Source organism: Maniola jurtina, chromosome 17 (assembly GCF_905333055.1).
Source record: "Maniola jurtina chromosome 17, ilManJurt1.1, whole genome shotgun sequence".
Classification (NCBI taxonomy): Eukaryota; Metazoa; Arthropoda; class Insecta; order Lepidoptera; family Nymphalidae; genus Maniola; species Maniola jurtina.
Window position 1 is genome coordinate 1,549,988 of NC_060045.1, and position 15,326 is coordinate 1,565,313.

At 37.6% G+C, this 15,326-nt stretch overlaps 1 protein-coding gene across 3 annotated transcripts in view; it reads left to right on the forward strand.

Annotated features, from left to right (window-relative positions):
* Positions 1 to 15,326, forward strand: part of LOC123873907 — a 161,458-nt gene that overhangs the window by 94,892 nt on the left and 51,240 nt on the right. The gene's annotated exons all lie outside the window — the stretch shown is intronic.

The window sequence follows — 15,326 nt, forward strand, 5'->3', positions numbered from 1 at the left end:
CACACACACACACACACACACACACACACACACACACACACACACACACACACACACACACACACACACACACACACATACAAACTTTCGCCTTTATAATATTAGTGTGATAATATACATTATACGTCAATCCAATAATTCAAATTATTTTTATAATAAAATGTCACAATATTTTTTCTTATAAATATAGAATAAAATACAATAATAAATATTAATAATCAATTTTGTCTTCAATCTTTCTAAGTAAGAATTCCTTATAACTGTGGTGTCAGTGATTTCGTGAATTTCCTAGGAATAACACGAAATCCTTGTGGTAGAGTCACTGAAGTAGGAGACACTAATTGTCCTGAAATAAATACATTTTTGATTTTGATGCAATGGGTGATTCGCTAAAAAACCGGCCAAGTGCGAGTTCGTCCGTGTGAATATTTTTTTTTTAATCTCGCGGGAACTTTTTGATTTTTCGGCTCAAGAAATAGCCTATTTTTTTATTAAGGATATAAGCCATCTCCATTCAAATTTCAGCCAATTTGTGAAATGCATGGAAAGCTCAGTAAGTTAAGTTTTAGGTAAATATTTAGGTATTTAAGTTTTTATTAATATTAGTATTTTTATTTCATCCGTATCCATCCTGTGTTTGCGCCTAGCTTATAGTCCCAAATAGAAGTATATTTATTTTATTTAATTTAAATGTTTCCTTCTTCACCGTTCTACTATCGTACCGCAAGGCATCGCCAAGGTCAACCCGTACGTAGTCGAAATTCCATAGATACGTACGAAGCGATTTGCCTCCTCATTTTTAATTCAAACCGATATGATATGGAAAGCCCTTCTGGTATCAGTGTTCCCCTCCAATTTTAACATGGGTACCTTCTAGTCAAGAGTGATTAGGCATCTTCTAGACAAGCGCGCTCCATCTTAGGCTGAATCATCACTTGCCAGCAGGTCTGATTGCAGCCAAACGTAGTCTATAGTCTATAGGTACATTAAAAAAAGTGAAGGAGTAACTAACATCAAACCATCCAAACTTTTACATTTATACCATCATTATTAGGATAAATTACACTCAGAATATCGTCAAAATTAATATAAACCACGCCCCAGTGATAAATCTTTGACAGAAGCAGTTACACACGTCAGTAATTAAGGGATTTCTTTGTACTAATTAGTCCTCTGAGAGTAGACGCGGGTACACCTCAGGGACAATTAATGTACCTATACTCGTTTGTATTTAAATAGAAATGCGGTAAGTACTTGAAGAATTATTTTAAACTAGTTCATTCCTGCGACTCCGTCTGCGTGGACTACACAATTAAACCCCTATGTTTGTTTTGTTGTTTTTTCTGATATTCTTCCTTTCGATATAAGAACATGAGTCTAATGAATCTATTATCATATGCTTTCTTTCTCTAAACCCAATCTTTCCGAATGAACTCTCTATCAAAGAGAATATGAAATTCCCTTTGTGTTGTTAAAATATTCTCAAGGCAAGTGTGACAAACAACATTTATTTTACAACAAAAAGAGCATTTCTTTTCAGCTTCCAAACTTTTTTATTCAGATACTTAGCGCGCTTCTAAGTCGCTTGCGTCTTTGACAGTAGGGTGGTAACTAGTCACAACCAAAGCCTCCCACCAGACCAGACTAGACCAGAGAAAATTTAAATATTATAGAATTCCAAATTTCTGAACCCGGGACCTCCCGTTAATTAGACCAGAGCGCTCAAGACTGCGCCAGGGAGGTCGTTTAGAACCTATAATAATAACCCAATCGAATTTTCAAATGGACTCTGTATCAAGGAAATATCAAATTCCCTTTGTGTTGATAAAATATTCTCGGGGCAAGTGTAACCGACAAACAGCATTTACGACAAAAAGAGCATTTCTATTCAACTTCCAAACTAGATTACATTATTCATAACATTTTAAGTGTACACTTTTCTTGCCCCGGCGTGTTTACGGTTCATGTAGGGATACCATGTTGGTTTTCGGACAAACTACTACGAGGTCTCAAAAAATAAGAATTAAGAGGTTTATATAATTTTCGGGAGGTATTTTATGAAAGAGAATTAAATTAATAGTGAATTTGTGTTGCCGGTCGGAAAAATACCACCGAAATATCTGTCTAGCCGAAGCCTTGGTCCTGCGCCTGATCAGTGATCACTGATCACACATATACATTGGGTTTAGTTAAATGCGAAAAAATATATGAAATTACAGTGACTCTACACACTGTAATTTTATCAATGCAGTAGTGGTTAGTTTATTTTATTGTATTTTTTCTATGTATTGTTAAAGTGCACTTTTAATATAAATAAATTGAGTGGTAAACTCGAATAAATACATAAAGTAATAGATAAGTTATAACTACAGTAAATATAGGTAAAATATTGTAAGAAATATTGTGAATTTGGTGAGTTTGTGTGTATGTGGAGGGTGATCTCCGGAACCACTGCACATATTTGAATTTTTTTTTTGCACCTTTTGAAAGATTTACAATTCCAGAGTCCTATTTATTATGTATATACTTAAGATAGCTGAGAATTGTTCAACCCGGGAAAGACGGGGCGGGCTGATAAAATTGATTGTAGCACCTTGTTCTATCCAATATTTGGTCAGTAGAAGGATTACTTTACTGAAAAAAACTTACACAAATTCTTACAGTATTCTGCTTACTATCCAAGGAAAAATAAACATGGTAACCTTATTCCTGGTTTGAAGGATGCCCTAATAAAAATATGTCAGCCGCACGAAAATATGGCCATATTAATAGCTTAGGATAGAATTATTACGGCTAGCACGGGTTAAAAATTAGTCTCTATGATATATTAGGACATAATTGTGGGCTCGGTAGCGGGAGGGTTATTATTAATATTATATTATGACACGGGATCATAGTAGTTGAGGCAGAATAACACCAGTGATTAAGAGAGCTAACACACTGGGACGCCATGGCGACGCCGACGTCGCCGGATACGTATCCAAACAATTCGTAATGAAGTTAACACATGGCTACGGTTTGGCGAGGTCGCCAATTTGGTAGCGTAGCCACGACCAACTGGCCCCTACGCGGAGGCTGGATACTCTGGATATTTTGTTTACAAGTTAAGCTTATCTAATCCCTCACTCAGTGACGAACTGATCGCCAGGAAGGAAGTCCGCGTGTTTGTGTTCGCTACTGTTGTGATTTTGTGATATTTATTTGGCAACCTCATTTGGCTACGGTAGGTAGCCATGGCTACGTAGCTAGCGACGTCGCCATGGCGTCCCAGTGTGTTAGAGCTCTTATTATTAATATTATATTATGACGCGGGATCATAGTAGTTGAGCCTGAATAATAAAAGTGATTTAATGTAATATTAATGGAGTCAAATGAAGCGAAGTTTATGGCAGTCACATTCAAATTCAAATTCAAATTCAAATTATTTTTATTCAATTAAACTTTTACAAGTGCTTTTGAATCGTCAAAATAATCTACCACTGGTTCGGAATGCTGTTCCTACCGAGAAGAACCAGCAAGAAACTCGGCGGTTGCTCTTTTCAAATGTACAATTTACAATAATATGCCATACTGTATACAAGCAATTGCAGCGCCGTGTATTGCTGGAGCGCATCAAATCCAAGCTTTTTTGTCATTTACATAATCTTCGATTGTATAATAAGCTTTTTTCAGGAGCATACTTTTAATAGATTTTTTAAACTTGTGTAAAGGCAAGTCTAAAATTGATTGTGGAATTTTATTATAAAATATTACACTCATTCCCACAAACGATTTTCCAACTTTCCTGAGGCGGAGCGTAGGATATGCGAGCCTATCACGGTTTCTAGTTTGCCGGTCGTGGAAATCACCGATTTTTTTGTAACTATGAATGTTTTGTCGTACAAAAATTATATTATATTATAATTATTATTATAATAATTATATTATTATATTATGTAATTATATTACATTAATAACCGTAATGCTTTTATGAGAATGAGTGTTTATGTGCTTACATGCGTAGACGGTGAGACTTACTTCCACATACTATACACTATCCACGGTGAGAAGTTAATATATATCTCTCTCTGTTACGTAATCCTATACAATTGAAAAAGACAAAAAGTCAGTGGACGTAATGACGTAACCATTCTAAGTGACTATCCTATCATAAGCGAGCCTACGAGACTATTACTAGGACCCCGCTGTCCGTCCATCCGTCCGTCCGTCTGTCTGTCTGTCAGTGGTCTATACCTCGTGAGTCGTAAAAGGCAGAGACCAAAAATTTACACAGAATGTATACTTCTATTTACGATATAACAACAAATACTGAAAATTTCAAAATCGCCGCCACAAAAATGAAATAAAAATTAAGTGTTATTTCTTGTATGATGGTACGGAATCCTTCCTGTGCGCGTCCGGCTCGCTCTGGGCCGATGTTTTCTTTATTTTTTCTTTCTTGCATAAATTAGTGTAATTACTCCGATGTCCGAAACTTCTAAACTCCCGATATAAGTACAGTATACACATCGCTTCCCCATTAAGCCATACCAAGTTCATTGACTCCGAAAAATATGCAAATGAAGTAAATTCAAAGCAGAGCGCAGTTTTTCCGTCGTTTTGCAGCCAAACCGTCGTAAAACCGTAGCTGAACGAGCAACACGCTTAAAAGACGCCATGGCTATCGTCCGATAGAAAGAGGGCTGGCATCTTACGGGGGTATTGATATTGCATTCACGCTATGGCGTGATCTATCCATACTAATCCACATTATCTTCACACTAATATTATACAATGTGGAAGTGTTTCTATCTGCCGACTGTCACTTTTTTATGGTTCAGCCATTGAACCGATCTCGATGAAATTTGATCTTGGATCCGAAGCCGTTGAAGAGTCTCCGTAGTTACCCTTTTTAAAAGTAATAACACTAAAATATACGTTGATGACCGATTTGAAAGTTCTGTAGCTCCAAATAAAAAAAAGGAACAGTGAAGTGATTCTCACTTTATCAAAATAATAATTCGTCAGTTAAAACTTTATTTGGCGTTGAAAAAGTAGTCGTCATAAACTTGTTTAAAGTGGACTTTATTGCTCGCCAGTTTAGTTTTCAACCCAGTGCGTGGTCTGGTATTATGGCAGAGGGAACTTTGTCCATGTCTCCTCCCCTCGAGTGGAGGTGCCACATTGCTTTTTGGGCAGTTCCAAAGGGAATATATAGAGACTGTCCGGTGCCATAAACCCACGATCGATACGGGCAAAACATTAAAACTGGGGATATTTCTGGCTGACTCTCTTTGTGCAGTTGTGGTCTATGTTTAGTACCTATGTATACCTACCTTTGACCATAGTTTTTTCAGTTCACTATAAGCACTCGCAGTGGCGTGCAGAAGATTCTAAGCCAAGGTTAAGAAATTATCTATTTATTGGTAGATCCTAATGAAAAGTGAGCACTGAGCTATTTCAATTAGGGCAAGCACCGCTTTTATGCCTCTATGAACTGCTCGCCACTGGGCACACGCTCGACAACAATCAAGCCTGATGGAAAGTGATGATGTGACCTAAGATGGGACGCATTTACCTAAAGCATCTTGCCTATCCTATTTGAGTAGGTATTTTTATCCCCCGATTCAAAAAGAGGGGTGTTATAAGTTTGACGTGTGTATCAGTGTGTCTGTGTATCTGTCTGTGGCATCGTAGCCCCTAAACTAATGAACCGATTTTAATTTAGTTTTTATTTGTTTGAAAGGTGGCTTGATCGAGTGTGTTCTTAGCTATAATCCAAGAAAATCGGTTCAGCCGTTTTAAAGTTATCAGCTCTTTTCTAGTTGCTGTAACCTTCACTTGTCGGGGGTGTTATAAATTTCTTGTCACTTGTCAAAAATGCTATCTGTTTCACACCAATTCGCTGCCTTCTCCATATCATGCGATAACGAGAGTTGCAAGTCCAATAGGTAATAGGTATTTGCCTACATTTTATTCCTGAAATATTGTTTCGGGTGATAACGTTTTTAACAAAATTAGACGATTACACATTAGATTCAGTACACCTGAACCTTAATCTAGGCTCGTACGTTTTATTTTTTTAATATTTTAGCTTAGTTTAATTAAAATTTATAAAAAAATACTCAAGAAAGTTTTTAGGTCGAAAACATGGATATTAGGAGTTAGGACGCTAATAACTTTTAACATAAGCAATATATAAACCTAGCATAAGTTAAACACGCATGTTCGCACGCTGTGAAACCCCAGTTGGTAACAGATTGAAACAAATCATCCGCACCATAAATTAATTATGCGGCAAAGTCAAACGATGTCCATTCACATGGGACTCCACAATGCATACATGTTTATTGACAACCACTTTGATCTTTCCCGGGACGGCTTTATGCAACACGGTTACGAAATGTTGGGTAGAACTTTTTTTTGAATCTACATACTAGACGACGGGGCAGATCTCGACAAAGCTGGATGTCAGTAGTATTGAATGACAAACAGCCCAAATAGACACAATGACGACCCAAAACAGAACAACTTGGAGAAATATGGTTAGGAGAGCCGACCGAAGAGATGGGAAAAGGCTAGGTCTATACTAGCGCTGGATTGCATTCAGACCTGCTGGCAAGTGATGATGCAGCCTAAGATGGAGTGCGCTTGCCATGAAAATGCCTATTCACTTTTGACTTATAGGTCGGAGGAGAAAACTGATGCCGAAAGGGTGTTCCATTTTCTGGGGGTTCTAATTAGAAACGAGGAGGCAAATCGCTTCGTACGTATCCGTGGAATTTCGACTACGTACGGTATAGGTGCTTCGTCATCAATGAGTCATCTGGCACTGGTTGATAAAAGCAAGCGTTACTTTAAGGAAGTTATACATGATACACAATTTCAAATTCAAAATATTTTTATTCAATTAAACTTTTACAAGTGCCTTTGAATCGTCAAAATAATCTACTATCACTGGTTCGAAATGCCGTTCCTACCGAGAAGAACCAGCAAGAAACTCGACGGTTGCTCTTTTCAAGTGTTCAATTGATATGCTATACTGTACTATACAAGCAAATGCAGCCCCGTGTATTGCTGGAGCCAGTCAAATCCATGCACAAAGAACAAGAAGTCGTTGACGTCATCAACTGATATACGTCCACAGCTGGACATATTCGTAGGTCTCTTGTAGGGCCTTCCATGTCCAGTGGTATTGCTTGCTCCAGCTGGATCCACCGGTTTCCTGCTACTCGTTTGTCTACCAATTGAACCGCTTGTCTGCCGATATCCAACTGTAAAAAACAATCAGGTTTTATAATTTAAGACAGCAAAAATAAATTTTTATTCGTTGGTTCGTTGCAACATAACACCATCCATCTAGACTCTCTTGCAGGGCAATTGAATTTAATAGAGTCGCTACGTGCTAGCAAGTGTACATCATCTTTTACACATCTCACCACCCTCATCCTTATCACAGTGCAATAGAGTTCATATTGCAGTGTCAAATGCATGTTCAGTTCATCTTTTACTAATTTTCTCTACTCTAGAATCTTCTTTATCTTAAGGGAATAGGGTACATATTGCAGTGTCAAGTGGAAATGTATTAAGCAATTGTACATTTGGGGTATTGCGTGTTTAGTACTTGTTGTAATGTAATGAAATAATTTGTTTTATTTTGATTACATAATAATTTTGAGATGGGTTTTGATTTTGATACCTTTTTCAACTAACGCTGACCTTTAGGTCTAGTTTCATGATAGGCGGTTAAAGATAAGTTACGGTTACCGTTAAAACTCAATAAAACAAAATACGTTGCACAAATTCGAACCGGAAAAATTCAGCATATTAGTATGAGACTAGCGGACTCGTCCCGGTGGAATTTTTGAAAATCAGTAAAGAAGCGGAATTTCCAAAAATCCTGAAACGTAGGTACTTTTTCATTTTTCACCGAAAGCACAAATATCAACTTTCATGTCTATATAACTTGAAAAATGACGAATAATTATCTCATACAGCCTCCCACCAGATAAATCTTATCAAAATCGTACTATTTAGCATTTTTAATTTATTTACATACAATGTAACTGATCAGGCTATCGTACAAGCTACTAGGTCGATGATTTGGATCTAGACTGCGGTTACGTGCGTCGGTTAAATATAACCGCACAACCGCATGTGCTGGAGAAATTGCGTACACCATGTAATGGAAACTTCGATTGACTTCATATAACTATTGCATTGCAACATTCCTCACTATAATCAACCCATTGCCGGCTCACTACAGAGCACGGGTCTCCTTTAAGGAAGGGAATTGCACATTAAGTACTAATTACATTCATCCTGTATTTTATCCCTTACGTCTTATATAGGAGCTATAATACCTATCTGCATACCAAAATTCAGCCCAATTCGTCTAGTAATTTGAGCTGTGCGTTGTTAGATCAGTCAGTCAGTCCACATTTAGTCAGTCAGTCAGTCGCCTTTTTCTATACTTTTGTTATTCTACGAATTTCGCCATTCCTTATTGTATCCCTCGACATAGCTTTGGCTACGCGCGCTAATAAAACACAACCGACAAGTGAAGGTTACAGTAACTAGAAAAGAGCTGATAACTTTCAAACGGCTGAACCGATTTTCTTGGACTATTCCGCGCCTACGATCCAAAGTATCTGAGTTTTCCAAAACATCATTTTCAAATAAATAATTATGTATTTAGGCAACGTCCATCTTGACAGCTTGACATTTGTCAATTGACACAATATTATGAACCTAACGGTTATCTAACCTTCTTTTCTACTAGAAAAGAGCTCATAACTTTTAAACGGCTGAACCAATTTTTTTGGATTATAGCTAAGAACACTCTCGATTAAGCCACCTTTCAAACAAAAAAAACTAAATTAAAATCGGTTCATTCGTTTAGGCGCTACGATGCCAGAGACAGATACACAGATACACAGACACACAGATACACAGATACACACGTCAAACTTATAACACCCCTCTTTTTGGTCAGGGGTTAAAAATACGAGAGAAACATGAAAATCTAGTAGTGATGCACGCAATTTAAGGTTAGGGTAGTCCTAAATCCTATTGTAGAACCAAATAATACCAGGGACACAGCAACTGCAAGGCGTGTTGCCAAACGGGCACGCATTGTCTCTATTATGGCAAGCTTCTGGCAAGTGCCAAGTCTTCCTCATAAAGTTACACACCACACTCGGAGTGTATTGCGCGTAGGAAACATGCCAAATTGTGATCGTTAATGAACGCAGGCTTTATTAAGCCAAAAAATATAATAACTTGGCCTAGATATTCCACTTTTGCAAGCCAAGTTGAGGAGCTGGGGAACAAGAAGGTGTAATTGCACGAAATAAAATTTTACAGGAGAATCAAAAAACTGAATGAAAGCTTCTGAAATATTACTGTAATTAATAGGTACCGTAGCTTAATTTTGCTTGGAAATGAGTTTAAGTTTGTATTCAATTTTCGATATGTCGATTTTTGGAGATTGGACACACTTTAAGGCCGTTTTGTTTGGAAATACATAAGTACACATTTGTATCGTGTGGGTCAAAAACGTCCGAAAAAATCAGTTGGTACCGTTTTATGCGCCAGCTCCTTTTAGTTTTATGAGAAAAATGCTTTTAGGCATTTCAGCCGTTCTAGATTTCACCCACAGGATATTTCAGTCAAACTGTCTTGGATTCTAATAGACTGGTTTAGATCAAAGGGCAGTATGATAAACTGATTAATTCGACACCGGTTTTACTCATGTGAAATTCTTGAAGAATGAAAATCCTTTCTAAGTTGGCCTCAAAGATGTTATAAAACTCCATATAAAGTACTGATTAGCAGACTTCACACAGCTTTGATAACATTATGGAGAACTCCCAGTCAGGTATAGGTTCCTCGCAATGTTTTCCTTCACCGTTGAAGTATGTAATTGATATTAAAATTTCAAAATTCAAATATTCAAAACTTTTACAAGTACTTTTGAATCGTTAAAAGCATCTATTTAATTAGTCTGGTTAGGAATGCCTTTCCTACCGAGAAGAACCAGTAAGAAACTCGGCAAACTTAATTGCATAAACTCCGAAAAGTTAGATATGCGTGCCTATGACAGATTTGGTACACTGGCTAGTTTTAAAATATTGCTTTTATCCATATATTTATAGGTATCGATAACGGAAATAAGATATTTTGTAAAGCACCTAACCCCGATCTCGAGTATTTTGTAAAACAAACACCCTGTGGTATTTCTGCCTCACTGAAACCGACAAAGCTCTTTTGAGGGCTTTGTATGAGCCAAAATACCTTGTGTGTATACCCGACCACACGTCTACTGCTATGTAGTACCTATATATGTTACTGTAAAAAAACCGGCCAAGTGCGAGTCAGACTCGCGCACTGAGGGTTCCGTACTCGGGTATTTTTTCCAACATTTTGCACGATAAATCAAAAACTATTATACATAAAAATAAATAAAAATCTGTTTTAGAATGTACAAGTAATGTCCTTTCATATGATACCCCACTTGGTATAGTCATCTTACTTTGAAAATTGAAACACATTTGAGGTACGGAACCCTAAAAAGCAAACTCTATGGTAATCCTTTGATTTTCGTTTCGGTTATTGGTCAACCAAAGTTTTTTTTTTAATAAAAAATAGCGAGCAAACGAGCAGGTGGGTCACGTGATGTTAAGTGATTACTGCCGCCATGAACAGAGCACCAGAGAAACCGCCGATGCGTTGCCGGCCTTTCAGGAATTTGTTCCACCCCTTGAATAACCCCATGTTGAAATCGTAAATGTTCTACACAAAGTACCAAAATTTTAGGTTTGTAACTAGTTTCGTCTACGAGCTAGAGACCCCTGACACACACGGACAGGCAGCAAAATGACATCCGTTTTGGGTACGGGACCCAAAGGCCAAAACGGATGTTGACCCTAAAAATGAAATGAAGTCATCTTCTTCATTTGTAAACCAGATGGTTTAATGAATTAATTAATCAACAATGGTAACTGAATCGGCGCACATTCATTGTGATCAATTAACGGCCGGTGGGCGGTCAGCTTCACTCTGATGTCTGTCTGTTAATTGATCAACGTTGCAGTCCATTTAGAGCGCCTACAGACAAGCGTTTTTTGTATAAGCTGGTTTTGTACGCGCGTCTTTTATCCTCTCGATAAAAAACGCCCTAAGCACGTCTTTTACGACCCCGATGATCAATAATTCATGACTGACAACACAATTTTACGTAAAGCTGTACCATCAATGCACCCATTCATGTAGAACAGCGCACAACTAGGTACAACCTTGTAATAGCGTCTTCCCCAGCGAAGAGAAGGTCCCCGATTTCTAACATCGCCCGGACGTGGACTCGCTCCTAGGCGAAGCTTCGCGCTTGCCTTTATTGAAGTGGGAACTAAGAATTAATGTAGCACGCGTAGCGCGTATGTCAAAACGAGCGTAATACGCGTTAGTCTGTAACCGCCCTTATATTGATAATATTCATTTGGTTCAAGGTGAGTGTAATTGTGGTAGCAACTTTACATAATATTTTGTCATTAAATTAACAACGCAAGATCAGCACAATGCAATGTACAAGCAGTGATAATATATGATATGATGGCTAGTAGATCGATTTCCTATTCGGGTATCCCCCCCTCTGCCCCTCCTTCTTCCCCTTAACCCCTCGGACCAACACTGCCAGTCGGAATTCTGATTTTTTTTCACAAATTAAATATGCCTCTGTGTAGCAGTAAAAGGTTTTTATAACTGTATTTATTTGATATTATCGTTTATTTTTACAAGTGTAAATTAAAAATTTATAACACCCCCGACAAGTGAAGGTTACAGTAACTAGAAAAAACCGAAAATACCTGATAACTTTTAAACGCTGAACTGATTTTCTTGGACTATTCCGCGCCTACGATCTAAAGTATCTGTGTTTTCCAAAACATCATTTTCAAATAAATAATTATGTATTTAGGCAACGTCCATCTCGACAGCTTGACATTTGTCAATTGTCATAATATTATGAACCTAACGGTTATGTAACCTTCTTTTCTACAAGAAAACTAGAAAAGAGCTGATAACTCTTAAACGGCTGAACCAATTTTTTTGGATTATAGCTAAGAACACTCTCGATCAAGCCACCTTTCAAACAAAAAAAACTAAATTAAAATCGGTTCATTCGTTTAGGCGCTACGATGCCACAGACAGATACACAGATACACAGACACACAGATACACAGATACACACATCAAACTTATAACACCCCTCTTTTTGGGTCGGGGGTTAAAAATGGCGGTGACACATAGACAGACAGATGGACGGATTAGACTAAACTATAAAGAAACAACTGAAACCTGTGAAAACTTTGCGCAACTTTGCACAGATAACTAGTAAAAATTCGATTGGAAATGTCTGGCATGCTTAGTAATTTGACGAAGACTATAAGTCGTTAAAAACCATAGTTAAAATTCATAACAAGAGGTAACGCGAGATGGCTACGCGAAACCATTGAAGCCTTTAGCCATAGCATGCACTGCGCATGAGTCATACTATACCACTCAATACTTACATGCTAAACACCTGTCACGCGCCGGGTCGCCGACCGGGCTATGGTGGCCATAGCATAGGTAGGTAGAGAGATGGACCATTTCACAGGTAGCATGTAAAAATCACGTGAAAAGCCTTTTCATATCTAACACTTGCTACTTTAAGTTTAGTAAGTAGTTTGTCAATAATCACGACACAAAATCTCATAACGTTTGGGAACAGGTAGCACGTGAAAAATCACGTTAAAAGCCTTTTCATATCTAACACTTGCTACATTAAGCTTTAGTAGCTTAAGCTTAAGTAAGTAGCCTGTCAACAATCACGACACAATATCTCATACACAGGCTTACTACATGAAATAAATACTCGTAATTTATTTATTTTTTCAATTTCGCGTGCGCCTGGTTATCGACCCGAGCTAAGATGCTAAACAGGGTGCGAGCGAGAACACTTACATCTCTGCGTATTCGAAAGGGAAAATATCTAGTCAAATTAATATAGCAAACAATAGTAAGTGCGAAAATTCACTTTTCGTGAAAAACCACCTATTAAATATAAGCGAAACTAGGAATCAAGATCAATAGGATCTTGATTCCTAGTTAACGATTGTAAGTGCGAAAATTGAAAAATCACCATGAAAAATTGCCGCTAAGAATAAAATAATTTCACCAAATGAAAAGTAGCAATAATGATCATCTCTAGTATTATAAGATGGCGAGATAGCTGGCTTTAGCTTAGGGTCATCGGACAGATATAGAGCTATTAAAATATTATATTCGCGTGTTTTCGCGGAAGTTTTGGAAACGTAGGTAGTTTACTCGATTAAGCTTTAGTAAAAGGAAGCTTTATATTAAATAATTATAGCCTCAATAGCTCAACGTTTAAAGAGCGGATTGATATCCAAAAGGTAGGCCGGTTCAAATCCCACCCGTTGCACTATTGTCGTACCCAGTCCTAGCACAAGTTTACGCTTAGTTGGAGAGGAAAAGATGATGATGATTAGTCATGATTAACATGGCTAATATTATTAGGATTTTGTGCCTCAAAGGGAAAAACGGAACCCTTATAGGATCACTTTGCCGTCTGTCTGTCAGTCCGTCCGTCTGCCTATCTGTCGTGCAAAATGTCGGAAAACTGAGTACGGAACCCTAGCGCGAGTCTCACTCGCACTTGGCCGGTTTTTTTTTAATATTAATTAGTATGAATTATTTAAAGAGGGAAAAGCCATGCGCAAGTGCCTACTATTTGTATAGTAGTTCGATAAGCGATGTCACGGTCACCAATAACACAAAGGCAAGGCAACAAATAACAATTAATCCCTGCTAATAACTAATGGGGGTAATACATCATTTTTATGGCCTCCATACAACTTCGCGATAGTTATGGGATATCATGGGAAATCGATCGGTGATATATCGCCCGATAATGACTTTGTTGCTTTTGCAATATTATTATTATCCTTCTAGTTTTTATATATTTATTTATTCATATAAGTACAAGTTAGCCCTTGACTGCAATCTCAACTGGTGGTAAGTGATGCTGCAGTCTAAGATGGAAGCGGGCTAACTTGGAAAGGGCAGGTTTTACTAAACCCATACTAGGTTTCTACACGGCATCGTACCGGAACGCTAAATCGCTTAGCAGCATGGCTTTGCCGGTAGGGTAGTAACTAGCCACGGCCGAAGCCTCCTACCAGACCAGATCAGAGATTTAGAAATTATAAAATTCCAAACCCCGGTCGGGAATCGAACCCAGGACCTCCCACTAATAAAGCCAGCGCTTAAAGTCAAAGTTATTCTGAGAGCAGACCCGTGCTCGGTAGTGGACCGGCGACGATGATGGTGATGATTGCTAAGTAATATTTATCATATTAATCCGCCCACATATCCTAATCCCTCGGTAAATGAAGATGTAACAAAAGAATAGATTCCTCGTAAGACGCCACGTAACGGTAATATAATAGCCGAGTCATCGCGCCATATTGGATAACGTCTTAATAACGATCCATTCATTATTCAATACTATCTGGTTCCACGATAAAGAAGTGTATCATGGTCTATATTAGTTATTTAGGATCTATAGGTTAATTACATAACTACTGGCTTTTGCCAGCGACTTCGTAATTCACTCTTCCGTGGGCTAACAAAGGAGGTTTTCGAAGTAAGCCTCGCCTATTTTTAACCCCCGACCCAAAAAGAGGGGTGTTATAAGTTTGACGTGTGTATCTGTGTATCTGTGTGTCTGTGTATCTGTGTATCTGTGTATCTGTCTGTGGCATCGTAGCGCCTAAACGAATGAACCGATTTTAATTTACTTTTTTTTGTTTGAAAGGTGGCTTGATCGAGAGTGTTCTTAGCTATAATCCAAAAAATTGGTGCAGCCGTTTAAGAGTTATCAGCTCTTTTCTAGTTTTCTTGTATAAAAGAAGGTTACATAACCGTTAGGTTCATAATATTATGTCAATTGACAAATGTCAAGCTGTCAAGATGGACGTTGCCTAAATACATAATTATTTATTTGAAAATGATGTTTTGGAAAAATCAGATACTTTGGATCGTAGGCGCGGAATAGTCCAAGAAAATCGGTTCAGCCGTTTGAAAGTTATCAGGTCTTTTCGGTCTTTTCTAGTTAACCTTCACTTGTCGGGGGTGTTATAAATTTTTAATTTACACTTGTTAAAACAATTACCTACATTACATTCAAAATCAAAAATCATTTAATTTTTATTTTTCAAAGTATTTTTCTATACAAACACCATAATAACCACAATAATAACATATTTATATAAAAACACCATATT